Genomic DNA, 26,394 nt, shown 5'->3' with positions numbered 1-26,394 from the left:
AATTTTTGCCTGGGAACCTATTTTGTCTGGTATTAGCCACACTGGCTTCTTTTCAGTTACTGTTTGCATCATCTATCTCTTTCCATTTGTGGTGGTTTGAGTGAGGATGCCCCTATAGGGCTCTATTTTTGGATGCTTGGGCCCCAGCTGGTAGAACTGTATGGAGGAAGGATTAGAAGGCGTGGCCTTGTTGGAGGAGGTGTGTCACTGGGGGTGGGCTTTGAGCTTTCAAATGACTGCCAGGCCCAGACTCAGTCTGACTCTCTCCCCCCCCCCCCCTTTCTCTCTCACTCACTTTCTCTCTCTCTCCCTGCCTTCTGTTTACAGATCAGATATAATCTCTCAGCTACTGGGCCAACTCCATGCCTGCCTGCTGCCATGCTCCCCACCATGAAGGTCATGGACTCACCCTCTGAGACTAAACAAGTCCCCAGTTAAATGCTTAAGTGATTTTTGTTTTAAGTTACCTTGGTCATGGTATTTCATCAGAGCAATATAACAGAAACTAAGACACTGCCCTTTTTCTTTCAGTATTTCTCTGAAATACTGAAAAAAATAGGAAGCTTTTGTGTTATTGTTTTAATTTTATCACAGGTGTGTGTGTGTGTGTGTGTGTGTGTGTGTGTGTGCATGTGAGCATGCGCGTGCACTCATGTCACAGCATGCATAGGAAGGTCAAAGGACAGTTTGCAGGAGTTGGTTCTCTCCTTCCACCACGTGGGTCCTAGGGCTCAAATTCAGGTTGTCAGGCCGGGCAGTAGGCTCCTTACCCACCGAGCCCTGTCAGCAGCCCATTCCCAATCTGTTTCTGTCTTTGAAGCGAACGTACATTTTGTTGAGGATGTAGTTAATTATCCATCCTGCAAGTCCCTGTCCGATTTTGCTCTGAGTTTGACTCTTTTATGCATTTAGCAGATGCATTATAACAAACCTAGTCTAAGCCAGCAGAGGCTCCCTCCTCTGCTGTGTTAGCACTCGGCAGAGGTTGGCAGTTCCACTGCTTGCCTATCTCCAAGCAGCAACTGCTCCTCACCTGCGACAACTCAGCCAGCTTAGAGTCTTCCGATCCTGGAAACAGGAAAAGGGAGAAGAACAGGTGAAAGGGGTTTATGCCCAAAATATGGCGCAGACCACTTCCCACATCCAGCAGTCCAGACACGGTCACACAGCTCAACCTCAACTGCAGTATCTTTAAAAGATCCACGGAGGCCGGAGAGGCCTCAGCAGTTAAGAGGACCTGCTGTTCTTGCACAGGACCTGGGTTCGGTTCCCAGCACCCACACATCAGCTCACCACTGTCTGTAACTCTGGTTCCAGAGGGCATGGCGCTTTCTCCTGGTCTCTCCAGACACCAGACATGCATTTACTTGCATGCACAAAACACTCAGACATAAAAGAAAATTTTCAAAAAGAGAGGAGAGAGAGAGAGAGCGAACACACAGATATTTGGTGGTCACTTGTAATCTTCACTGTGCCCCTATTCCCTACATATATAATAATTCACATTTGAAAGGAGAGAGGGGCAGCTAGCATCCACTCTCTTATGAGTACAAGCCATCCCAGGTACTAACAGGCGTCATGAGTCAGCAATGCTGTCTCTGCAATTCATCGTTCTGGGCTCAGATCCTGAACCTGCTATTTATTATGTTACCTTGGGCACCACATTAAGCCCCGTAAGCTCTGGTTTCCCCATTTATGAAGTGGGGATTAAATATTATTACTCTGCCGCTTAGGTTTATTGTCAAGATGAAGTGAAGCTATCCCTGCACCCAATGCACAGTAAATGCATGCATGCCAGGGCCTGCCTCTTATAGCTGAAGAGGGGGAGGAGCATGAGGTAAGAAATAAAGCTGTGCAGAGAATGTCGTTGTTGTTAGTGAGGTGACCCTCTGCACGCCTGGCTCCAAGCAATGGCAGGAAAAGCAAATGGTCAGACGAGGAGGCGCCAACAGGCCCATCTATGTGATGAGCAGACACTTGATAATGACCTTGCTCTCACAAGTGTGGTCCAGGCCTCCACGTGCTCTCCTGGGGAACTGAGAACAGTGAGGCTTAATGGAAATACAATTTAAATCTCCATCACATCCCTGTTCACAGGAGCCTGGGACTGCCCGCACTTCATGCAAGCTTGCATGGTCCTTAGACTGCCTCGGAGAGTCCAAACCACATGACTCCAAGAGCCTCAGAGAGAGAGAGAGTCTGAAGAAAAGCCAAAGTCCGAGGTTTTCTGTACGAATCAGTGGCTACTAGCCTTTTGATAAATGACTTAGTGAATCTGCCTCTCTGAGAACACCTCTCATGAAAAATTGGCATTCTCTGCAGCATATTCCTGAGTTACAGGGTCCTTCAATTTGATTGGCCCAGAAACAGATATGTGACTCCAGAAAGGCATCCCGTCCCTGAGGAATGTGACATTTAGAACAGAAACCGGGGGACTGGGGAACCCTGGGACTGCATCAGATTTAACCCCTAAGTCTCCTTTTCTAAGGCACCTACAAAGCCAGGCAAAAATTGTTCCCTAAACATTCGTGTCTTGGCATACCCCAGCAACATGTCCTTGTCAACTTAACAGGCCAGTGGCCTGAGGGGATTTTTCTCAACCTGTCTCTTCCCAAAAGTGTTAAGAAGGTGGTAGTCACAGGGCTCCAGGCTGCAAGCTGTTGGTAGCTAGGTAGCCACCTAGCCGAAAGGTCACAGGGACACAGCCAGCTCCAGCGCTGTCACTCACCTGTAGTTCCTGCTGAGCCTGTGAGCAGGCCAGAACCATGCCACCAGCCAGACCATGGCAGCTGCCTTCACTTTGAAATGGATCTGTGGGAGTGCTGAGGCCCTGCTGGGCACCCACCCCCACCCCCACCCCCACCCCCCAAGTCACAGATAAAAACACTCTGAGGGGCTTGGCCTCTCTCTGTCCATCCTCAAAACATTCACATTCTCTCGCTCTCTATTTTCATAAGTAGATTGCAATTTTTGTTTTGGTTTGTTTCCTCAAGCCAAAGACATCAATAACCGCAGAGAATCACAAAGGAAAGGAAGCCTGATAAATAGTCATGTCCCAGGCTCCGGCCCAAACTCCTGGGGAGACTGTCTCTCAATATCTGTTCTGAGCGTCAAACCACACATTTTTAGTTCTAACTGGACGGGTGGGTAGCAGCGAGGGGTGGGATGGGGTGGGGGGAAGGGGGGAGGAAGGGGGACAGAGAGGCCTTCTCTACAGACACATGGTACAAATAAAAACAGACGCTTAACTCCTGAGTATACTCAAACACTGGCCATTTCGATGATCCTGAAATACTTTTTCTCACCATAAGCAAGTAACCAGCCCTGCACCAGGTGCTCATTAGATACCCTCCACCCCAAGACTGACGCTGACACTACCTACCTGCAGTCCGTGTCGCTATACCACCCCCGAGAGGCCCCTCACAAGTCTGGGCCTCTAAAACTTCTGTCTGCCTGGCTGACGATTGGGAGCCCCACAAGCCTTCCCTTTGGTTCAACTAAATGTTAAGGGGGCAGGGGTGTGGGGGTGTGGGTTGGGGGCCACGGGAGCACAGAACGAAGAGACCTCGTCTCATGACTGGATGTGTTTTGGCCCCTCAACAGCACTCCTTCCTCCCAAGAACAAGACTCCCCTCTGAAGTGGTGGTACACTATAATTTGTCTTAACTGCTAACTTAATTGAATTTAGAATCACCGTGGCAACACATCTGTGGGTGATTCCAGAAAGGCTTAACTGGAAAGACAAGACCCACCCAGAATGTACCCAGAACTGGGGCCCAGGACAGAATCGAAAGGAACAGAGGAGAAAGCCAGCTGAACACTGGTTTCCCATCCTCTGCTTCCTGGTCAATCCTGTGGGCCAAGCTGCTCTCCCCACCGTGCCTCCCCCCACAATGGTGGACTGTGCTGCTCTTAACTGTGAGCCCAAAGAGACCCTCCCTCTCCTAAGTTGCTTGTTGTTAGGTATTTTGTGGCAACAACTGACATAAGGTCTCATGGTTCGTCATCAGACCAGATTTGGGGGGGTGGGGGTGGGGTGCTGGTCAATTCTTGTCAACTTGGCACAGCACGGGCCCTCGAGGAAGCAGGAGCCTCAGCTGGGAAAAAGTCTCCATCAGATTGGCATGTCTGCAGGACGTGTATCTGATTGATGAGTGGTGTGGATGGGGCTGTGTGAGCAGTACCACCCATGGGCAGGTAGTTCTGGGTGGAAGAAGAAAACAGGCTGAGCAGCCATGGAGAGAAATCCAGTAAGTAGCGTTCCTCCGCGGCCTCTGTTTCAGTTCCCGCCTCCAAGTTCCTGTCTTTAGTTCACTCTCCAAGTTGCTTTTGGTCCTGGTGTTTGGTCACAGCAATAGAAACCAAGCTAGGACAGTATGTCATAGAGTCCTGTGTGGTCACCTCTTAGACAGGAGGGGTGGGGGATGCTGGGTGTAGCTTTAGGTTCCTATGACCCCGCTTTGAGGAGGAGAGATTCTAGCTCCTCTGGCGTGAGGAGAAGAGCTTTGAGAGTCCTTGACTTGTGAGGGTGCTTGTTAATGCTGGGGCTGCCTTCCACCTTCGCTCTGCATCTGGCCCTAAGATGCTTTAGGAACCGAAGACCAAAGACCAAATACTGTAATCTTACTGTTTTAGACACTTGGGAAATATTATGGGCTATGAGCCACAAACCATGGACAAAATCAGCCCTAGATGTGTGGATGTGAGTGAGTGGGTGAGACAGTGTTACGGACTTTTTAATCCTTCCTCTTAAAGAACCACAAAGACAAACCGTGCCACCTACCAGGACTCTCCCACATGAAGGAGATCCGGGAGCTCGTGCCACCAAGTCTTCCCTCTCTGATCTCTTTGTCCCTCCCAGCTCTTTTTTTTTTGGTGGAGGGGCAGGGGGTGGGGAGGTGGGGAGTCCTCTCCTCACAGGTTCACAGGTACATTCAACAGAGCTGTCTAGTCACATGGAAAATTACTCCCAGTAAGTTGTAAGGAGTCACGGAAAGTCACAGAATGTTACAGTACAAGAGTTGAGCTGTTGGGGACAGAGGAATGGAGCAACCTCTTTGCAGGACGGCACCTTCTGTACGGTCACTCTAGCTGTCACACTCCCCAGTGTCTGTTAAAGCGACTCTTCAGTGTCTGTTCACTAGGCTTGTACAGACTCAGCAGACTGAATGGTGTGATGGCCTCAAAATGAAGCAAAAATGCCAGAGACACACTTAGGAAGGCCTTTCTGCCCACATCTCTAGGAAATGTCCCTGCTCCTGGTCTCTTTAGTTTGCCTGGGTCACTTGTTCACGTAGCACACAAACATTTATTGAGTACCTACTGTATTCCAAATCATGTATTAAGTAGAGACACAAGAAGTAAACAACACAAAGAAGGACTTTTCTTCTCAGAGTTAACTGGGGAGGAAGGTATTGTTTTTGAGACAGGAGCTCACACAGCCAAGGCTAGCTTCCAAGTTGCTATGTAGCCAAGGCTAGCTTTGAACTTTTGATTCTCTTGCCTCAGTCTCAGAAGTGTTGAGATTTCAGAGTTAATGTTTTAATACAGAGAGGTGGATGATGTACAAGTGAAGAAAGATGTGAACAAAATAATTCTGGATGATTCTTACAAGGATTTTGTTGCTGTTTTGTTGTTTGTTTTTGTGGTAATACTAGGCAGGGGTCAAACCCAGGGGCCAATATGCGCCATGAAATAGTCTGTCACTGAGTTACATCTCTTTCCTGTGTTTTTACTGTTGTCTTGTTTTGTTGGGTGGGTATGTTTGTTTGTTTATTTGTTTGTTGTTTGTTTAACCCAGGGCCTCACTGTGTAATCCTGGCTGGCCTGGAACTAATAAAGATCCACCTGCTTCTGCTCTGTTTGTTTCTTTGGTTGGTTTGGTTTTTTGCTTTGCCACATGGCACATGCCACATGGTTTGGTTTTTTGCTTTGCCACATGCTTTGCCACATGCATACAGTACCTTCAAAGCCAGAAGAGGGCATCAGAGCCCAGAACTCGAGTTCCAGGTGGTTGTAAGCCTCCTTTGTGGGGGTGCTGGGAACCAAACCTGGTTGCTCTGAAAAGCAACGGGTGCCCTTAACCACTGAGCCACCTCCCCAGGCCCCTGTCCATGCTTCATGTTGAGACAAGGTATTACTTTATAGCTCAGGCTAGTCTGGAACTCACTATGAAGCCCAGGCTATCCTCAAACATGATTCTCCTGCCTCCACCTCACTGGTAACTGGGATTGCAGGCACGCATCATGACATCCAGTGCCTCTTCTAGGAATTCTTTGAGCAGAAGCAAACACAATGATGCTCGAGAGATGATTTGGGAGACATTTGCCCAGCCTGGCTGGAGCCGAGTAAGAAAGGCTCTCCCCCAATAACGGATGACAACAACTGTGTCTGAGACCAGCACTCCTAGCAGGAGTCGAGGCCTAGGACTGGATTAGAAACAACGAGACTTTCACCATGGCTGAGGCTTGTGAGCCAGGGCAGGTAAAAGATGGCCACTGGGCTTTCTTTACAAGGAACAGGAAATCAGTTTCCGAACCAGGGTGAGGTGCAACTTGAGAGGCACACTTAATGGTCTCACTCTGACTGCTGAGTAGGAGGAGGGTCATGGCGTGTGAGGAACAGTGGTGGAGCAGGGCAGCCAATCAGGAGAGAGACAGCTGCAGTGGTCAGAGCAGGTAGGACACAAAGGTTGCTTTGACAAGCAGTCAGCAATGGCAACAAAGAGTGTAGAGCAGCCAGTCAAACAAGATCTAGCCCCAAGCCTGTCACCCCAGCCTCTCAGAGCCTCAGGCGGGTGAACGGGAAGCACAAAGCCAGCCTGGCCTACACAGTCAATTTGAGGCTAGCCTGGGCAACTTAGTGTCTCAACAAGTAAAAGGCGGCACTGGGATGGAGCTCAGTGGGAGAGGCTTGCTAACAGAAGGGAGGGCCAAGCCCTAGCACCACAGAAAGGAAACAGTGGTGAGGCAGACCTGTGGGAGGGATGTGTTGGCATGAGGAACAAAGGACTAGTGGCCAGCTGCCTGAAATGCTGCGGAGTGACCTTGAATCAAGAGGGCAGTGAAGTGACAGGTGAGGTAGTTTGTAGGTTCCTGACAGGAACAGTTTTGAGGGATTGATGACGATAGGAAATTGTGCCAAGTGTGACTAAGACTTCTCATTAAGCAAGGCGGTGGAAAACCCATGGTACCCCCGTTCATTTCCGACACCCACTAAAGTAAGATAAGTGATATTTTGTGTGGGGAAGTGTGTGTGTGTGTGTGTGTGTGTGTGTGTGTGTGTGTGTGTGTGTGTGTATGTGAGTGAGACACAGAGAGAGACACAGAGAGAGGACACCATGATGGTCAAGGACAAAGGACAGAATGGAGACGGCAAACATTGTCGGAAGACAGAGTGGCCAGACAGTGGCGGCTTGAAACCAAAGCTAGTAGCCAGGTTAGACGGTGCTGGCAAAGAAGCCAGTTGACAAGAGAACGCATCAGAAGTGGCTAGAGACAGAGCACCTTCATCTAGGAAGAACTACCCTACGCCTTAGCCCACCCTAAGGCTAATGTTACCCAACACACACACACACACACACACACACACACACACACACACACACACACACTCCCCTCATTGCCTGAACACAAACTTGGCTACATTCAGATTCAGAATCACTATGTAAGGTTTGAATAAGAGTGACCCCCAGAGGCTCAAGTATTTGCATGCTTGGTCACTAGGGAGTGGCACTACTTAAAAGGGTTAGGAATCAAGGCCTTGTTAGAGGAAGCTTGTCACTGGTGGCTGGGGGAGGGGGGCTTTGAGGTTTCAAAAAGCCCATTCCAAGCCCAGAGTCTGTCTCTCTCCCTGCTGTCTGCAGATCCAGATGCAGAGCGCTAAGCTGCATCTCCAGCACCATGTCTGCCTGCGCAGTGTCACAATGCTTCTTCCCTCGGGGATGAGAATGGAGTGAACCGTAAGCCATCCCCAGCTCAGTGCTTGCTTTTGTGAGAGTTGCTGTGGCCATGGCGTCTCTTCACAGCAACAGAACAGTGACTCAGACATCATGGCCCATGGGCTGCAGTGTCAGACAGAATAAAAAAGAGACAATGAACCGAGCGCCTCTCTGCCTCAGTGGACACGCATGACCAGCTGCTATGACCAGCTGCTTCACACTCGACCCACCCATGTTGCCATATGAGCTGTGAGCCCAAAGAATCACTCTGTTTTCTCTCTCTCTCTCTCTCTCTCTCTCTCTCTCTCTCTCTCTCTCTCTCTCTCTCTCTCTCCCTATTTATAACTGTCTCTCCCTCTCCTGTGTCTCTATCTCTGTGTGTCCCTCCCTACCCCCCCTCTCCCTGTCTGTGTATGTCTCTTTCTGTACCCTTTCCTCCCTCCTGCCTCCTCTGCGTGTGTGTGTGTATGTGTGCGCATGCTCACGGTTGTATGATTATAGACATGTATGTGCCACCACAGCGTGTATGTAAAGGACAGCTCAGGTGTCACTCCTCACCTTCACCTTGCTTGCAGCAAGGTCTCTCGTTGACCGACAGCTTCACCTGTCTCTGGCTTCTCATCTCACCAAAGGCATGCTGGGATTGCAGATGGGCACTTCTGAGTCCGGTCAACCACTGGTTGAAACAGGCCCTTGTGCTGTGTTCCCAGCTGTCTTTCTTCCTTCAGCTGCTTCTGTCAAGCCTTTTGCCAGAGCAGTGAAAACATATCTAACGTGCTGCCTTAAACGCCACGGGCTCGACCCCGTCAGCAGCAGCCTGCTACACGCAGAGCGTAGCACCACGTACTCCCTCACCGCTCCTCAGGCCAGGCATGCCTCCCTTCCCCAAACTCATTTGCCTCATTTGCAAAGTGTGGAGAGTATGGCATGAGATGGAGCGCAGAGGCCAAGGCTCTGGGAGCAGCCTGGACAATGCCTGTTAAATGTGTGGTTTCTGGAGCTGGGGCGTGGTGGCACACACCTGTAATCCCAGCACTGGGGAGGCAGAGGCAGGCAGATTCCTGTGAGTTCGAGGCCAGCCTGGTCTACAAAGTGAGTCCAGGACAGTTAGGGATACACACAGAGAAACTCTGTCTCGAAAAGCAAAAACAAACAAACAAACAAACAAACAAAAACCACAAAAACCTCCAACCAAAAAAAAAAAAGTGTAGTTTCTGTAAGGGCTCGATGTTTTCTTAAATAGATCTGTAAAAAAGTGGGGTTTTTTTCCTAATTACACATTTGTTTTAATATAAGCATAAACGGAGATGGCATATCACACTGGCGCTCCAGGGACGGGGTCTGTTTTATCCTCACCGCTTATCTGGGCACAGCCAGCTTCTAGAAGGCCGCCCAGTGTCCTCTGAGAGAGAGGGGAGCAAACTTGTTGGAGATGGAAGCTGCAACAACAGCAGCCCAGGCCAGGGCCGCAGAGGCCCAGGCTGTACAGCTCAGCCCCCAGCTGTCTGAAGCTCCAAGGTGGCCACAAAATCCCGGGCCCCAGAGAGGTCCCCTTCCTGGACCTCAGACTGTCCTTTCCCACAGCGCTTATTCCCTAGAGCCCCAGCAGAGGAACCCTGAGCGCCACAGAGGCAGAGGCTGGCAGGCTAAGCTCTATTAAGCTCTCTAACTAGTGCCCGGATGCGTCTGAAACTCCACATGCTGTGTTCATGGCTGTCCCCCGAGATAGGCCGCTGGCTTCTCTCCTTGGTCCCCAGAGCAGAGACCCCAGCGGGTACTCAGGGTCAAGGCTGGGGCAGGCCAGACAGACTGAGATCTCTCTGCCTCTGTCCCAGGCCAGAGTCCTTTTTTTTTTTTTTTTTTTTTATCCCTGACGTTGTCCCTGTCCTGGTCCCCATCCCTCTCTGCCCTGTGGTGTTACAAGATTCCCTCCTTGGTCTCCATCCCATTCTACCCCCTGATTTCCTGTCAGTAAACATGACAGGCTGTTCTGGAGTGTAACAGGCCGGTATCCTATCCCAAGCGGCCAAGGGCCCCTGAGGACAGGCAGTGAAGCTGGCTATAGCTTCTCGTTTCCAGTCAGGCCTGGGCGGGCCCCCTACTGAACTACTGACTCTGTTCCAGCTAAAAGACACTATCAGTGTCTATTCAGGACTCTGCCCTGTGAGAGATACTAAGGGACAGCTCTGGGGTCCACACAGCATGGCCCAGCCCCTGAGGGGAGGCAGGTCTGAGGCGCTGTTGGCTGCACAGAGGCACCTGGAGACTAGAGAAGAGGAAGGGAAGGAAAGAAGGAAGAGAGGAAGAAATCAGGGTGGCCAAGCCTGCTGTGACCTCGCCACCTCCAACATCATCTCTGTGTGATATCAATTCCTGATTTCAACAGAAACTCCCAGTAACAAGACCCACAGACCACACATGAGTTCTGTGACAGGGAAGGGAGTAAGACGAGGCTGGATGTGGGAGCCCAGGGACATGGGGCTCTCACAGAAGACAGCAAGCAAAAAAGTGGAGAACTCTGTGGCTATTTTTGAGTGGGGACTCAACACCATGCACTCTCAGATACCCGCTAGACCATCCCACACAGTGTAGCCTGCATCCTGGGTCCTAGAGGAAGTGATGAGATTGGTAAGCTGCCTTCCTGGACATGGTACCTGAAGAGCTCCTGCTCTTGAGTCTTATTCAGATGGTGGCCCAACATTTGCCTTTGTACAGACCTCATCCATAAGGAATTTGATAGCCAGTGTGGTAGCACACACCTGTAACTCCCAGCACCCGGGAGGTGGAGGCAAATGGATTGAGAGTTTTAGGCTAGCTTGGAAGACAAAGCAGTTCCCTGTCTCAAAAACAAAATGAAAAACACTACAAAGCCAGCCTATACCTACAGTCTCAGTACATGGGATGCTGAGGCGGGATGATCATTTGAGTCTAGGATGTCAGTGCTACCGTGGGAAGCACAGTGAAACTCTGCTGCAAATAAACGGCAACAAAGTCAGAGATTAGTTCGTTTTTGACCCTTCATGCCTACAGCCTGCTTGATTGCATTTGGTTCCAGTTTGTCTTTGAGGGCTCTTGTGTTTAGAGTTGGGTCCATAATATGGTGGGAGCACTTAGAGGTGCTTGGTCCTTTAAGAGTTCTTAGGTCTCTGGGGGAGTGGGTCTAAAGGAGAGATAAACATGTTTTTGTTTGTTTGTTTGTTTGTTTAGATCACAAGTGGGGGATGAGAAAAAGACTTGTGAGAGAGCAGGTGATGTTTATCCCCTTAGAAGTCAAACCACCATGTGGGGGAGATTGGTTATTAAGCAGCTGAAAAACATCCTTGAACAAATGCTGAGAGGAGGTATAAATGTGAGCCAAAAACAAGAGGCGGGGCCTTCGGAGACTGGGGATAGTTTTGGCTGTTCATCGCTCACTTCCATGCTCCTAGAGAGAACCGCATGAGGGAAGGCTTTGGGGCTCCCGGCTCCGGCTGAGGTTCCAGGTTCTGGTTGCTCCAGGTTCCAGCAGAAGAAATCCTGCTGATTAAGCTAGGAGAATCGTTCCTCAGAACTGATATCCTTACTGTTTCATTATTGTATTCTTTAATCTTTTCCTATTGTTTAGGTTAGTCGGGTTATACGTGAGATACTCTCGGTTAACAAGTTCACAAAAAAATATATATTTGCTAAGAAAATTGAGCCTACATGGGTCCTATGGGACCTGGGGTCGCACAAGAGTTATGAGAGTCAGCCTGAGCCAGGTATGGTGGTCCACACCCAGACTCCTAACTCTCAAGAAGCCAAGGCAGGAGGACTGCTGTGAGTTTGAGGCCAGCCTCAACTGCACAGTGAGTTCCATCAAACAGAATTGGCCCTTAAACAATTCACTTCCTGGCTTAAGAGATAATCTCTTGGGCGCAGAGATTAACAGCACTGGCTGCTCTTCCAAAAGTCCTGAGTTCAATTCCCAGCAACCACAGGGTGGCTCACAACCATCATTACAAATGAGATCTGGTGCCCTCTTCCAGTGTGTAGGTCTTACAGGCAGGCAGAACACCGTATACATAATAAAGCTTGTGGGGGTTTTCTGTTAAAAAAAAAAAAAATATATATATATATATATATATATATATATCTTCCATGTGTTCCTGCCATTGATGCCACCTAGTGGGACTATTGGGTTTTGTACTTGAACTCCAGAAATGTGAGCTAAATGAATGCCCCCCCTTTTTTTTCTTTATAAAATTTGCCTGTCACAGTACTGCAAGCCTGATTAACATGGTTCCTGACAGGATTTTACGCCAATTTATGGCCCTCTTTTACTACTTTAGTTGTGTCATAACCCTAATGGTTTGTGAAAACTTATTTGAAAGTCAAATTCGCAAGACTAGAAGTTCCAACAGTCCATTTGTGTTAAAGATGGCAACTGTGTTAAGAACAGTACTCAAAGGTGGGTGTGGTGGCTCACGCCTTTAATCCCAGCACTCAGGAGGCCCAGGCAGAGGCAGGAGGATCACTGGGAGTTCAAGGCCAACCTAGTCTACAAAGGGAGTCCAGGACAGTCAAGGCTACACAGAGAAACCCTGTCTTGAAAAACTAAAAGAGAGAGGGGGGGCCTGTCTCAAAAACCCCAAAACAAAAAAAGAATAGTCCTCAGCATCTTCAGAGGCTGAGAGAACTGCTGGGTTTCTTTCAAAGCTCATAGGAGCTCAGGCCTCTTAATCCTGAGAGGCGGACCTGTGAGAGTCTCTACACTGATGCACCTTTCTAAGCCAAGAGTTAGCAAACTACTCCTGCCAGACAAACCATGCCTGCCAATGGTTAAAAATAGCTTTTATAGTTTTTCAGTGGTTGGTGGGAGGGAATTAAAAGAAAAATAAGACTTGGGAGCTAGGGATGTAGGTCACTTGGTAGAGTGCTTACCTAACATGCAGGAAGCTGTGGTCTGATCCCCAGCACTGTCCAGTGTGGTGATGTACCCCTATAATCCCAGCATGTGGGGGGTAAAGGCAGGAGGAGCAAGAGTTGAAGGTCAACTCTGGGGAGATGGCCCAGTGGTTCAGAGCGCGTGTAGCTCTTCCAGAGGAGCCAGATTGGGTTTCCAGCACCCACGTGGCAACTCACAATGGTCTACAGCTGCCGGTGCAGGGGCTCCGATGCCTTCTTCTGGCCTCCCTGGAATGTGCGTAGTACACAGACAGACACGCATGCAGGCAAAACGTCCACATACACAAAACTGAAAGCTAGTTTAAAGAATTCAAGATCATCCTCGGTTACAGAAGCTTGAGGTCAGTATGAGCACATGAGATCCTCTCAGGAAGGGAGGGAGGGAGGGAGGGAAGGAGGGAGGGAGAGAGAGAGGGGGGAGGGAGGGAGGGAAAGAGAGAGAGAGAGAGAGAGAGAGAGAGAGAGAGAGAGAGAGAGAGAGAGAGAGAGAGAGAGAGAGGCTGTTTTGGCCCATGGAAATTCTATGAATTCACATCAGCCTTCAGAAAGAAAGCTGCTGTGTCCTCTCCAATGTCCCATGAGCCTCTCTGAGGTGACCCCTGCACCACTCCCCTATGCCACTGACCCAGACAACTCTTCATCTGCTTTCCATCAGTACAAATTTGTTATTCCTTCTCTCAAACTTCAAGTAAATGGAGTCATGCAGCCTGTGCTTTCTGCGTCTGGCTTCTTTCAGTCAGGATAATGTTTTTGAGACTCATCCATGTTGTATCAATACCAGACGGGACACTTCTGCTTTTGCTTGTGACTGAGGAGGGGAGCCATGTCAGTTCTGAAGGTGCAGATCAGGACTCCGTGTGGCCAGGCAGGATGAGAGTCACTCGAGGTGTTTAGATTTTCTCAGCCCAGGAACACTTTTGGTCACAAGATGGATACTCTGTGTGTGGTCCACAGGGCAGCACACGCCACCACTTTATGAATTTGAGCAGGAATCGTTTGATGGACACATAGCCCATGTCCATCACAAGAAATGTCAAGGGTGTGGGTTTTGTTGGAAAAATGAGAAGAGAAAGTTGTAATGACCTTCAAACACAGCTTCAACCAGTAGATTTTTTTGGGTGGTTAGAAATTTACTTGTAGCAGGTGGCACAGTCCTCAATCCCAGCACTGGGGAGGCAGAGGCAGGTAGATTTCTATGAGTTCATAGGCCAGCCTCTTCTACATAGTGAGTCCCAGGCCAGCCAGGGATATGCAGTGAAACCTTGTCTCAAAATAATTGCTTTTTAAAATCATGTGTATGTGTGTGTGAGGGTACCCATGGAGGCCAAAGGCATAGGATTCTCCCAGGAGCTGGAATTACAGGGTGTGAGTCACCTGACAGAAGTGCTGGAAGCCACACTCAGGTCCTCTGCAAAGGCACCATGAGCTATCAACCACTGAGCTGTCTCTCCATCCCCTGCTTATAAGTTTTGTCTCATCAATTTGTTTTAATGAAAGTTCTTGTCACTTATGCTCCAGAAAAATTAGAAGAAATAACATTGCCATTTCAAGCATATAATTAGATACAAATAGGTTTGGATTTGTAGGAGGGTCATGTTTAGTAGGAAAATGATTGTAATTCTTTCATTTAAACTTTCACACAAACTCCAACTCCTAAGCGCTTCCTTTATTTAATTATAAACATAATGATTTTATTTTTGCTAAACACAGGCCCCCCCCCAAATTTCCTTCAGCTGGTCCCATTATGACATACCTATATTCTCTTACTTTATGAGAGCAGTGAACTGGAAGCAGGGAAGTCTCAGCCCTGGAGACCAGGAGAGAAATTCCAGCTCTGAGGAGCAAGTTGTCTTGCTAAAGAGGTCCCTCCTGCCCCCTAGTGGTCACTTTTGTACATAGCTTTCAAGAGGAAAATGTGATACAGGCGAAGGTATCACCCTGGTTACTGAGCATTGTGCTTACCATGGGTCCTGACAGGGAGAGGGGGTGAAGGTGGGGGGTAAGGGGGTGGGGGATGCATGCATGCCTTTATAGGCATCTTCCTGTTGGTCTACAGTCCCTGTGGTGAGCCTGTGGCTCCCAGCACACTCTCTGCCTTCATCTTCATTACTACATCATGAACCAGGTCCTACCTGCAACAGCCAGTGAGGCCACCCTTGAGCATGGTGGTTATCCCCTCTTTCCTAAGCCTGACAGACTTAAGGATCACAGGAGGGAGAGGAGAGAGTGGCCCTGGAAGGAAAACACCCACCTTTGAGGAATTTGATACCAACAAGCAGACTCTGGGTCTCAGGCACTTACAGAATTTGGGATCCCCTTGAAACAGCAAAAGGAAAGAGCTGTGCTAACCATAAGCACTTACTGCATCCTCTTTGTCTGGGCAGAGACCCAGCCTTTTCTTCACTGGCTGCAGCACAGAACAAGTGGTCCACAAAAGAGAGCACAGAAAAGTCACCCTCACTTCAGCTCATAGATCAAGCATTGGTTTTAAGGAATCTGTGTGCTGGGTAGTTTTTCTGTCAACTTGGCACAAGCCAGGGTCACCTGAGAAGAGGGAGCACTGACTTGGTTGACCACTGCTGTGGAGGGAAGGATCCATCCCGCTATGAGTAAGGCCACCCGTGGACAGGTGGCCCTGGACAGTCTTAAAAAGCAAGCTGAGTGAGGCACGGAGAGCAAGCTTGTGGGCAGCTTTCCTGTGTAGTCCTGTTTCTCCTTCTACTTGAGTTCCTGACCCGACTCCCTCAGTGCTAAGCTATGATAATATGTGTAAGCCAAATAAACCCTTAGGGTGTTTATCACATCAACAGAAATCAAACTACATCACCAAGTATTGTTACAGAGGTGAAAGGGACGTGGAACCTGTGTGGAAGCCGGGACATGCCAAAGATGATGGTCATTTATGCACACAAGAAAACTGGGGGACACCCGGATTTGCATCTGAAATGAGGACAGTAGGTTCCACTCTGAAACAAACTGAGCAAACTGCAGAGTCTGTATGGGATGGTCTCCACACCATCTCATCTCTGTCCTCATCTGCTGCTCTTGGGAGTCTCTTTAGGCTGGAAGTCCAGACTCCCTGTCCTATCCAGCCTTCCTCTCTCCAATGGAGCCCCATGAGTCCACCGGGAAGTGCTGTCAGAAGTAATGACAGAACCCCGGAAGTGCAGCTTGTATCTTAGGATGGACGTCAGGGTGTTCAAGGTTTCTCCATCAACCATTGTTTCCCAGTGGGACTTCAGCAGAACCCCAGCATGTTTGGCAAGTCCAAGTATTGGTACCCACCCTTCTCCCTAAACTGTGAGCCGACTTACCTTGGGCCACAAGGTTGGCAGCAATTAGCCAGCATTATCGTAATGAGAGATCTCTGTAGCATGACAAGGCAAAGACAATGGTGCCCAAGGTTCTGGTACTGGCCACACTCAGTCATGGGTCACCAGGCTGTTGGTGTCAGGGTTCATGGGTCCTATCTAATTGCACAGCTGCCAATTACAGGTGATCCTGGAAACCACTGTGACCTTCAGAGAGATCCAAAGGGGTCTTACCCTATCACCTTGGTCTTTCAGATGAATTTTATTCTGGGTTCTCTATTACATATTAGTTTTCTGGTTATACAAAATCAATAAATTCTAAACTGGCTCATTAAAACATAAAAAACTTGAAAGTAAAATAAGTTAAAGAGAAAAAAGTTTCAGGAAAGCCTATATACAGGGTGTAGAGATGCTTTCTTCTCTTTTAACATCTATCGCAAGTTCACATCTAAGGAAAATGGCTACTGGCAACTATGTGCTTCATCTCCTAGACACAAGTTCAATGCTCAAATCTTGCAGTTTTCTGTGAGAGACCAATGTTGATAGCTGGGGGAACAGCTCAATAGCTAAAGTCCTTACCACACAAACAGAAAGACCTGCTCCTGGCTTATTTAAAAAAAAAAAAGCCAACCATTATGCTGCAGGCAGGAGAGTTGGCCTTGCCCCTCACCTGGGCAAAGTGAGGGAGGGAGCTGGCCCTGGTGGTGTGGGCACAGGAGAGCTGGCCCTGGTGGTGTGGGCACAGGAGAGCTGGTGGGCTGAGAAAGTCAGTTACCACTCAGGCCCAGATCCAGGGCTTTGAGTTAGTCCACTCCAACATGGAGTACTGGAGCGTTTGAAGGGGCTTGATCTACAGAATCAAAGTTGCAGAATCTCCACAACACAGGACAACAGGATATCTGAGAGGAGTCCCAGTGAGGATCCAGTATTGATGATGTAGTAGAAGACAAAAGGCCTCGATCCAGACAGTGACTCATTGCAATGGATATTTGCAAGCTGTTTGGCAAAAATGGTACACTGTGTGACACGTCGTGACATGCCGTGACACGCCGTGACACGCCGTGACACAAGGCAACTTCCACAGCAAGATTTTTTTTGTTTTGTTTTGTTTTGAAGGAGAGGTTGTAAGGGCAGAGGGAAGATATGGGAGGACCGGGAGATGGTTGGGATTGAGGTTCATGGTGTGAAATTCATAAAGAATCAATAAAAAGTTAAAATAAATAAATAAAAGGCCAACCATGACACGTGCATTTGTAGCTCAGCACCGTGGAGGTGAGGATACGTGTGTCCCTGAGATCCCTGGTCCCAGCATATTTGAGATCCAGGCCAGAGGGAGATCTGATTTAACAGACAAGGTATGGGGCTGCTGGGATGGCTCAGCAAGGAAAGGCGTTTGCTGCGCTAACCTGGCAGCCTGAATTTCTGTCCCCAGGATCTACGTTAAGGACAAGGAAAGAACCAACTCCACAAGTTGGCCTCTGACTCCACACATATGCCACAGGATATGCACATGTGCACATGCACGAGAGAGGTTGGGGGAGGACCACCCCTGGAACATGCATGACTCTTCACCCATCATCCAGAGCAGGATACGGTCCAAAGCAGCTAGGCTATGCTGTCCTCTGAGGTTTGGATGCCAAGTTGCCTCTGGCAGACCCAACTCCAAGAGAACCCAAAGAGCCTCTGGCTACTAGCTTCCCTGACTGTATGCCCGCCAGCCTGCAGATCTTATGGGGCCTCCAGGTATGGTCTGTGGAAGACTTGGAAGTCTCAGGGCAGGATAAAGACCAGTCAGGGAGACAAAACCTCTCTTCCAGCTCCATCCTAGGTGGCTTTGTCTGTGAAGGCTGCGCTGAGTCTGAGATTATACTCAACAGGAGATCTGAGAGTCATCAAAAGGGTGAGTGGATAAGAGCCCAAAGATGCAAAGCAGTTTGGATCATATCACACAGCAAACAGAGCATCAGGGCCCAGCTCCACACCTCCCTGTGCCACCTGGATCCAGGGGGCCAGGCAGCCTTCAAATCTGCAGGGCCATCTGGGAATCCTGGGGAGTATCAGTCTCCATGCTGCCGTGGAGCCAAGCCTGCACTCCTGAGCCCTGAGACAAAGCAGGGGACTGGGGATTAGAAACCTGGGCACAGTGAGGCAGAGCCAGCACCTGGGGAACATCAGGAGGCTCACACTGGCGCCTCAGATTGAGGCCAGGGAGTCAGTGTCAGTGAATTCTTGTAGAGCAGCGGAGAGGAGAGGCAGAAGGAGCCAGCCCCGAGCTCAGCCCAGCCCTGACAAAGACCAGAGCCCAAGGTAGGCGAAATGGATGGATGTCGCTAACTATTGCGACTGGTATTTCCAGGCTCTTGGCATCTTACTCAAAGAATTGTAAGGGCACATGCAGACAGCAAAGCAGCAAGAAGTTTTATTTAAAGACACAGTACAGGACACACTGCAAGGGAGCAGCAGGCTGCTTTGGCTAGAATGTCCAGAGTGTCAGGCTACTGTTTGGGGCCTTTTATGGATTCAAGGGGAGTTGATTGATAGGGGTGGAGAATGGGTGCACACGTTATGTAAGCTTTTGCTGCCATGATTGTAAGTGGTGGGTACTCCATGATATAAGCCTCGGGTCACTAGGCGTGTCCTTTCCCGTGACTCATCTGACTTTAATCACATGCAAGCCCCATTATGCATAGGCATAAGATGGTAAATAGTGGGTTTCCTTATTTCCCTCAAAGAACACAGTTCACCTTGCTGTGTACGCACCAAAAATGAGTTAGACCCTGCCTCCCATTCCCTGATATGTTTGGGGGCGTGTTTGAATGGAAATCAGATATTGCTATAGGGTGGTCAAGGGAAAGCAACTCACTCTATTGCTTGAAGTGCAGTGCCTCTGCTGCTCAAGGCAGGGAAGAGTGCCAGGTTGCTACATACATTGAAGGAAGGGTACAGGTACAGATAGCCCAAGCCAAGCAGAGTCTCAGGCTGCAAAGCTTTCCCTGTGTTTTCCTGCATCAGACAGGGTCTGCCTCCGGTCTCCAAGGGCCTTGGCAGTGCTCCTGCTAAGCCTGGCATTTGCCTCACACCATGGAATTGAATTAAGGCCGGCAACACTGATGTAATCATCCAAGATGGAAGACGATAAGCCAGGACATCAGACACGAAAGATCCAGAATTTTCATGAAAGCAAGAAGCTAGCTGTCTGGATCACCATGTATCCCAGTGTCTAGAACACAGACAGACATGCACTAGGTACCCAATAAACAGCTGAGTCAATCTGTCCCTGTGGCTGCAGGGGGACAATTTTTTTTTATGACTCTCACAATGTACTGTACCATCTTCATATAACAAACGTCAAGTCAACACATGGTGGTTGGTTAAGAACTTACTGTTCTCGGAGCTACTGCCCACCCCAACTAGAACATTTCATCCTTAGTCTTGTTGACTGATACCCTCCCCCACCAAAAAAAAAAAAAAAAAAAAAAAAACTGGGCCAGAGACCAGGACATTTCGGTCTTAGGAACAGCCAGCAGCATCTATGAAGGACAGATGTGTAAAAGCACTGTCCAGAACAGTCTCACGTTGGTCCTCCCATGACTGTCTCCATTTGTAGATATGAAGATAGCTGTGGTTGGTTGGTCACAGGTCATCCTGACACGTATTTATCTCATGACTGGAGTCTCTGAAGACAGCTCTGACTCCTCTGCAATGTAGGCAAGAGGCAATATAGTAGCGCATCCTGGGACCCTGAGGGGTTCCCTGCTGACCCTTGAGCTCAGGCCTTCTCCTAACCCGTATAAATGGGCCGTTCTCCCAACCCCACCCCACACTGGAGGCCACCGGGTCCCAGCTTGAGTATCATTGGATGACTGTCAGCGGGGCCTACTAGGGCCCTGGCAGATCTTCCATCGTCACCTAGCTCTCCTATGACCTTTTTCTAGAACACAGCATGAAAAGCCGGGAAGGGCTTTTCAGTAGAAGTGGGGTTTAGGAAAGCCAAGATGGCAGAATAGAAACAAAAGGAGGGCTTACAAACGGCCCATAGGAGTGTGGGAAAGCGCTGGCCACCAGTAATCATCAGGAGAACGTCAACCAGGACTTCAGTAGGGTACCAGCCCATGCCCTCCAGGCTGGCTAGGATCTAAAAGATAAAACAAAGACAGCACATGGCAGCAAGGAACTGAGGAAAGGGAAAACTCTTTGCACACTACTGATAAAGAAAAAAAAATGGTGCATACACTGTGGGAAACAACATGGAGGTGCACCGAAAGATTACAACGAGAACTGCCATACGCTCCAATTTGCCAGCTTCTGGGTACCCAGAGGGAGTGAAATTGTCACCTTACAGCAACACCTGCATCCCCATCCCCACTGCTCATAATAGGCAAAACATGGACACGACTTAAATGCCCATCCATGGGTGACTGAATAAAGAAAAGTGTGTGTATGCGTGTGTGTGTGTGTGCACATGTGCGTGCATGCATGTGCGGGTGTGTGTGTGTGTGTGTGTGTGTGTGTGTGTGTGTGTGTGTGTGTGTGTACACAATGGAACTATTCAGCATTTTAAAAGGGGATCTTGCCATTTGAAACGACATGGGTGAACTTAGAAGACACTGAGCTGAGTGAAATAAGCCAGACAAATGAAAAGAGATATTGCTTGATGCCAGTTATGTGTAGGATCCTGTTTTCTAAATTTGAACAAATAGAGCTGGTAAGATGGCTCAGTTGGTTAAGAGCACTCCCCTGGTGACCGCACTGCGCAGAAGGAGGGAGCGGATGCCAAAAGCTGCCCCCTGACCTCTACAGTGGTTTGTATGCATGTACACCTGCCCGCCAGAAGAGGGCACCAGATCTCATTACAGATGGCTGTGAGCCACCATGTGGTTACTGGGAATTGAACTGAGGACCTCTGGATGAGCAGTCAGTGCTCTTAACCTCTGAGCCATCCCTCCAGCCCAACACACACATTCTTAATAAACAAACAATGTAAATAATGAACATACATCAACAGGAGAAGCCTGAGTGGTTGAGGGGCTTGAATCAAAGGGTACAAAGTTATAGGCTTTATGGAACAAATAGAGGGAATCTAATGTACACCAGTTAACAACTGGAAATTTGCTGAGAAAGTAGAATTTAGTATTAATCTAAAATTGGAAGGAGAAAGACAAACTGGATAACATACAATGGCTATGCTAATTAGTTGATGAATATGTATATATGTACATATGAGATATAAAATGTCATGTTGGACACTAAATTCATACAATAGGAAAAAGGATCAGAGGACAGGAGACACTCAGCTTCCCACTTCCTCTCCTCCCCATTGCTCTCTTTGGAGGAGGAGTCCAGACATCTGGGCAGGAGTGCCTCATTCAAGGCCTAGCTATTGAACACTTGCAGCAATCTGGAATTAGCTGTGCCAGGCCCAGGGGACCCAAGGATGAGAAAGGGGCAAGCCTGTCCCTAAAAATATCATAGACTCTTGGAGGTGGTGGGGCTTAAGTGACATCAATACTCTCAACACAACTTGGAAAGTGCTTTGAGGAGACAAAGCCAGAGGCAGAGGAAACCAGGGAGGAGGTAACTGACTCTTTGGGAAGTCATGGAACGCGGGGGACCTGCAGAACACCAGTGTGAGCAGGCTCAGGACAAGGCCACCAAGGGGAACCAGCCTCCTATGTGCCTGTTTCTTCTTAGGCTGCCCTTGAGCTCTGGATGACCTTCAGGTCCTGGTTGTCCCCAGGCCTCTGTGCACAGCAGCCTGTGAGCAGCCAGGCACTCTCTGGCTTCCCAGACTTCCATTCGCTGTGTGCTACGACTTCTAGCTTTAATTGAGGCCACACTAGAGGTTAAGCCAGAACCACATAGGAGTTCTTCAGCCCTTCCTAGATCCTCCTGATGATTGATGTCACTGCCCTAGGAGGACCTCAGCAGCAACTCCTAATTCTTTTCTTCGTCCACTGAATAAAGCCACTTACTGGACCGGAATGTTTTGATGTGGTCTATTGAAAAATAAATATTTTATTGACAAAACATTCTGTATAAAAACTCTAAGCTGCCTGCAAGCTCCCTTGGTTTTAGACTTCTTGCATTTTCTTGGGTCAGGCGTGCCTGGATGGCCCCATGGTGTCCTCCTTCTCCACTTTGTGAGGAGCTCTGAGGACACCTCAGCGTACAGGTGGTCCCAGTCCCAGCCTATGTCATCCTCCTGCACTTCGTGCTCTGGCGCCAGCACTTTGGTGAGGAGCTTCGCTTCAATTTCTCTGTCCAAAGCCTGAAAGTCCGAGGACGTCATGAGGTCATTGTCCAGGTCACAGCAGGTCATCGCTCGGTTTACCTGGAGGCTCAGAGGGGACGCCACCTGCAGCACAGTCTTCCTCCTGCACACCTTGCAGAGCCGGCATCATGTGGATATATTTTCCTTCCTCTGATCCAATCAGGCTGTGTTGTCTGAGGCGGCATCTCCTCAGAAATTTTCTTTCCCAATGTTGATGCCTTCATGGAGTCATCTGCCCAGCCTCCCTTCCTTTGAGGTGGTTTTTGTCTGGGAGCCTCTCCTATCTGAGTCAATGAAGAATTCTTCCTGCTGAAGTACATCTCAGGCTGAGTTGACCCTGTTGAGCTCGGCAGCTCATCTTGGCCCCAGAGGTGGCCGAGCTGCAATGTCTCTCCTCAGCCAGGTCCAGTAAACCGGCCCATCTCCGCGGCTGCTGACGTCACTTCCAGCAACACTTAATTCTAACACACAGCAACAGGCACACTACCACTCACTCATACGGGGAGGGGGGAGGCTCAAACGGGGCCTCCAGCGCAGTTAAGCTGGGAGATGGAGTCCAGTTGGCTCAGATGCCAGCCTGGATATTTCTGCAGAGGTAGATGAGCATTTATATCAGTGGACTCTGGTCTGGAGAGATGGCTCAGCAGTTATGAGCACTGGCTGCTTCCTCAGAGGACTCAGGCTCAGTTCCTAGCTCACACATGGCAGCTCACACATGTCTGCTAACTCCAGTTGCAGGGAATCTAATGTTCTATTCTGACCTCCTCAAGTACCAGGCACATACGTGGCTCACACATATACATGCAGGCAAAATATTCATGACCATAACATAAATAAATAAATCTTCAAACTAGCAGACTTTTGAATAAAGCAGATCACACGCCATCATACGGTGGGCCTTATCTGATAAGCCAAAGACTCTAAGAGCAAAGACTAAGCATTTTAGAATGGGAGTTTGGCCTTGAGATTAGGACAGAGAGGCTGCCTCTATCCCCACCCTACCAGCTTGCCCTGAAAACTAAAACTACAGACATGTCGACTTCCACAGTGACAGATGTCAACTTCTTGAGACAAATCCCTCCTTGTGAAAATCCCTGGGAGATGTATATACACACATTCTGTATCACTCAGACGTCTAATTCCCCCTCCCTCCTCTCTCTCTCTCTCTCTCTCTCTCTCTCTCTCTCTCTCTCTCTCTCGCTCTCTCTGTCTCTGTCTCTCTCTCTCTCTCTCTCTGTGTGTGTGTGTGTGTGTGTGTGTGTGTGTGTGTGTGAGAGAGAGAGAGAGAGAGAGAGAGAGAGAGAGAGAGAGAGAGTTCTAATCCCTCTGGATAACCTGATTTTTTTTTTTAAAATAACCTGATTAATACACTCTTTTCTTCTGCTTCATCCAAAAGCAAGGGTGTAAACTTAGCTTCCCTCCTTGGCAGCGAGTGTCTTGAGGGCATCAAGGGCCCTGGGTACCAAGTTGAGCATCTGCTCCTTGCAATCCTTCCAGGAACAGCCCGGCTCATGCCCAGTGCTGAGGGGATCCTTTGCACACATTGGACAATGCTATTAGGAAATGGACTTGAGGGTTTTTTTTAATGTTGACACAAATGACAAACATTCACATTGAAGATTACATATCAGAACAAAACAGTCACCAAGACCTCAATTTTCATTGCATGCAGTAACTCGCTTGCTCATTCAACAAATATTTACTGAATGTGTGCAGGGGCCAAAGCTTTCTTCTAGGCTCTGGGAATGCAGCAACAAAGGAAAACAATTGCATTCAAGCAGGAGAAACAGGCAGCATGCAGATCAATACCTAATAGTTTTCTGTGTTGAGAAAAAGCTCTGGAGAGAAACTGAGCCCAGCGAGGAGACTGAGCACAGACGGGCAGGTGAAGAGGGTCTAGTTTGTGTTGCACAGAAGCTACAGTTTTAGCAGCACTTGAAAGGAAGTAGGCGGTAGACCAGGAAGCTCTGAGAGGAAAGCATCTCAAGAGAGGAGCCAGCAAAGGCAGACCTCCTGAGGGGACACCTTGGGAAAGTGGCAAGGAGACAGCATGGCCGGGACAAAGTCAGATGGGAAGGCAGGCCAAGCACAGACTGAAGAATGCAGGCAGCCACTACAAGTGGTCCAGGGGAGGTGTCTTATTCTGTAAGACTCCTAAGAAGAGGAAGCTCAGAATGTGAGGACCTGGGTTTGACAGAGAGCCCATGGGATGGAGAAAAGAAAGGGGAAAGGGTATTTTTTTTTCCTATACAGTGATTTAGGGCCCACCATTCCTGGGCTGCAGAATACCCAGAGAAGCCTGTGGCTAAACCTTCTGCCCCTTTTGTCTTGCTTCATCCTTAGGGGAAGGACTGAATTTAACCCCAAGGCGAAGTAGCTCAGGATAGAAGAAAGGCCATGGAGGGAGGCCATCAAGAGCCAGCTCTACAAGTTCATATTTGTATTATTTTTGGTTTTGGTTAGCTGGATGGTTGCTTGGCTGGCTTCTGTTTTATTTTGTTTGTTTGTTTTTTTAAGACAGTCTCACATTGTAGTCCAGGCTACCCTTGAACTTCCTATATAGCCCAGGCTGGCCCCCAAACTCTTAGTGATCCTCCTGTGTCCACATATTTCCATCTTTCTATCCCTCTGGTGTCATTCAATAGCTATTGCCGGCATCATTGTCCATTATGCACTACTGATTCCATAAGGTGGGAAGACGAGAGAGAGAGAGAGAGAGAGAGAGAGAGAGAGAGAGAGAGAGAGAGAGATCCTGTCCAAGTGACTACCCACAATCAGAAGGTGACGCCCTCCTCCCCAAAGAGGTTGCTTGGGATGTCTGTGTTTAGTAAACAGAGGCAAGTAGCTAATCATAAAGGACTCTGCTCCTCCCTGGTGTGTCCTTTAATGCCCAAGAATGGTGGCAGCGAGAACCCCAGGTCCTCTGAGCTCAGCCCTGAAGCAAATTCAGAGCCCTCAGCAAGAAATCATTCCTGACCTGGAAACCAGAGTGGTACGCCGTGTTCTCCTGCCCCCTCGGAAGTGACTTGCCCCTTCCCTTTCCAATGTCCTCTTTCTGCCTGGAACATGGGGAGGACCACGCACGAGCGGCTCCCCCACCGCCATCCCCCACACCCCCACCCCGACTAAAGCTGGTGACTCAGAGGCCACCTGCATCCATTTTCCAGCTCTGCCTGTAGCACATCCTCTGTTCTTGCCTCCAAGCCTCGGGCGAGCAGTGCCCTCTGCCTGGGCTACATCTGAACACTGAAACATTCTTTCAGGGTTTGTCACTTTCTGAGAGAGCTTACATAAAGAGGCGCTGTTTCCAGGACGCAGCAAGGACTCGCCAGTGGAATTTAGAACAATCCTCGGAAAAGCCGGTCCCCTAGAGAAGGGAAAATTCCCCTCTCCTAGCAGAGTCATCACTTGCGAGCAGCCCTGAGCCTGCAGGGACCCCGGGATAAGAAGAGCAGTGGAGAACCCCAACCCCTGAACCCCATGTTCTGGAAAGTTCCCAGGGCCTGGACACTAGGGCTGAGTTTGTGGGGATGGGGTGCAAAAGTGCTCACTGTCCTGCCTCTTCTCAATGAGTATACCTCCCAGCTTGCAGCTCTTTGGTACCAACTTCATGTTCCCTGTTGTCCTGTCTGCCAGAGATGCTCCGATGGTTCCTGAGTGTCTGAAAGACAGCATCCAAAGCTGACCTCTAAATGCATGACCCCACTCTGCAAAACTTCCCTGCTTGTCCCCTCCCTCCAATGGCTTCTGGTTCGAGCAACCTGGGAGTCAGGCTTGAAGTCGCCTCGCCGACTAAACTGGACTCAGCAGCATCTCCATCCAGTGAGATGAGACCATGCCACCATCCATTTCCCCAGAGACCGTAGCTTAAGGCCTTTTAGTTGAAACTTCCTGGCCGTATTCCTCTTACCTTAGCTTTTTGCCTCAGCTGCATCGCCTGCGTTCCA

The 26,394-nt window shown here is 49.0% G+C and overlaps 1 pseudogene across 1 annotated transcript; it reads right to left on the bottom strand.

Annotated features, from left to right (window-relative positions):
* Positions 1–1,052: 1,052 nt before the first annotated feature.
* On the bottom strand, positions 1,053–26,381 carry LOC311578712 (intraflagellar transport protein 43 homolog; annotated as a pseudogene). Its single transcript has 3 exons — positions 26,358–26,381; positions 22,314–22,877; positions 1,053–1,068 (listed from the first exon to the last, which is right to left on the bottom strand). The product of its transcript is annotated as an intraflagellar transport protein 43 homolog (transcript).
* Between the last annotated feature and the right edge of the window lie 13 nt (positions 26,382–26,394).

The sequence above is a fragment of the Acomys minous genome, assembly GCF_964271855.1.
Source record: "Acomys minous genome assembly, chromosome: 2".
Lineage (NCBI taxonomy): Eukaryota > Metazoa > Chordata > Mammalia > Rodentia > Muridae > Acomys > Acomys minous.
The sequence above is the reverse complement of the archived record's forward strand: the minus strand, read 5'-3'. Positions and strand labels throughout refer to the sequence as shown.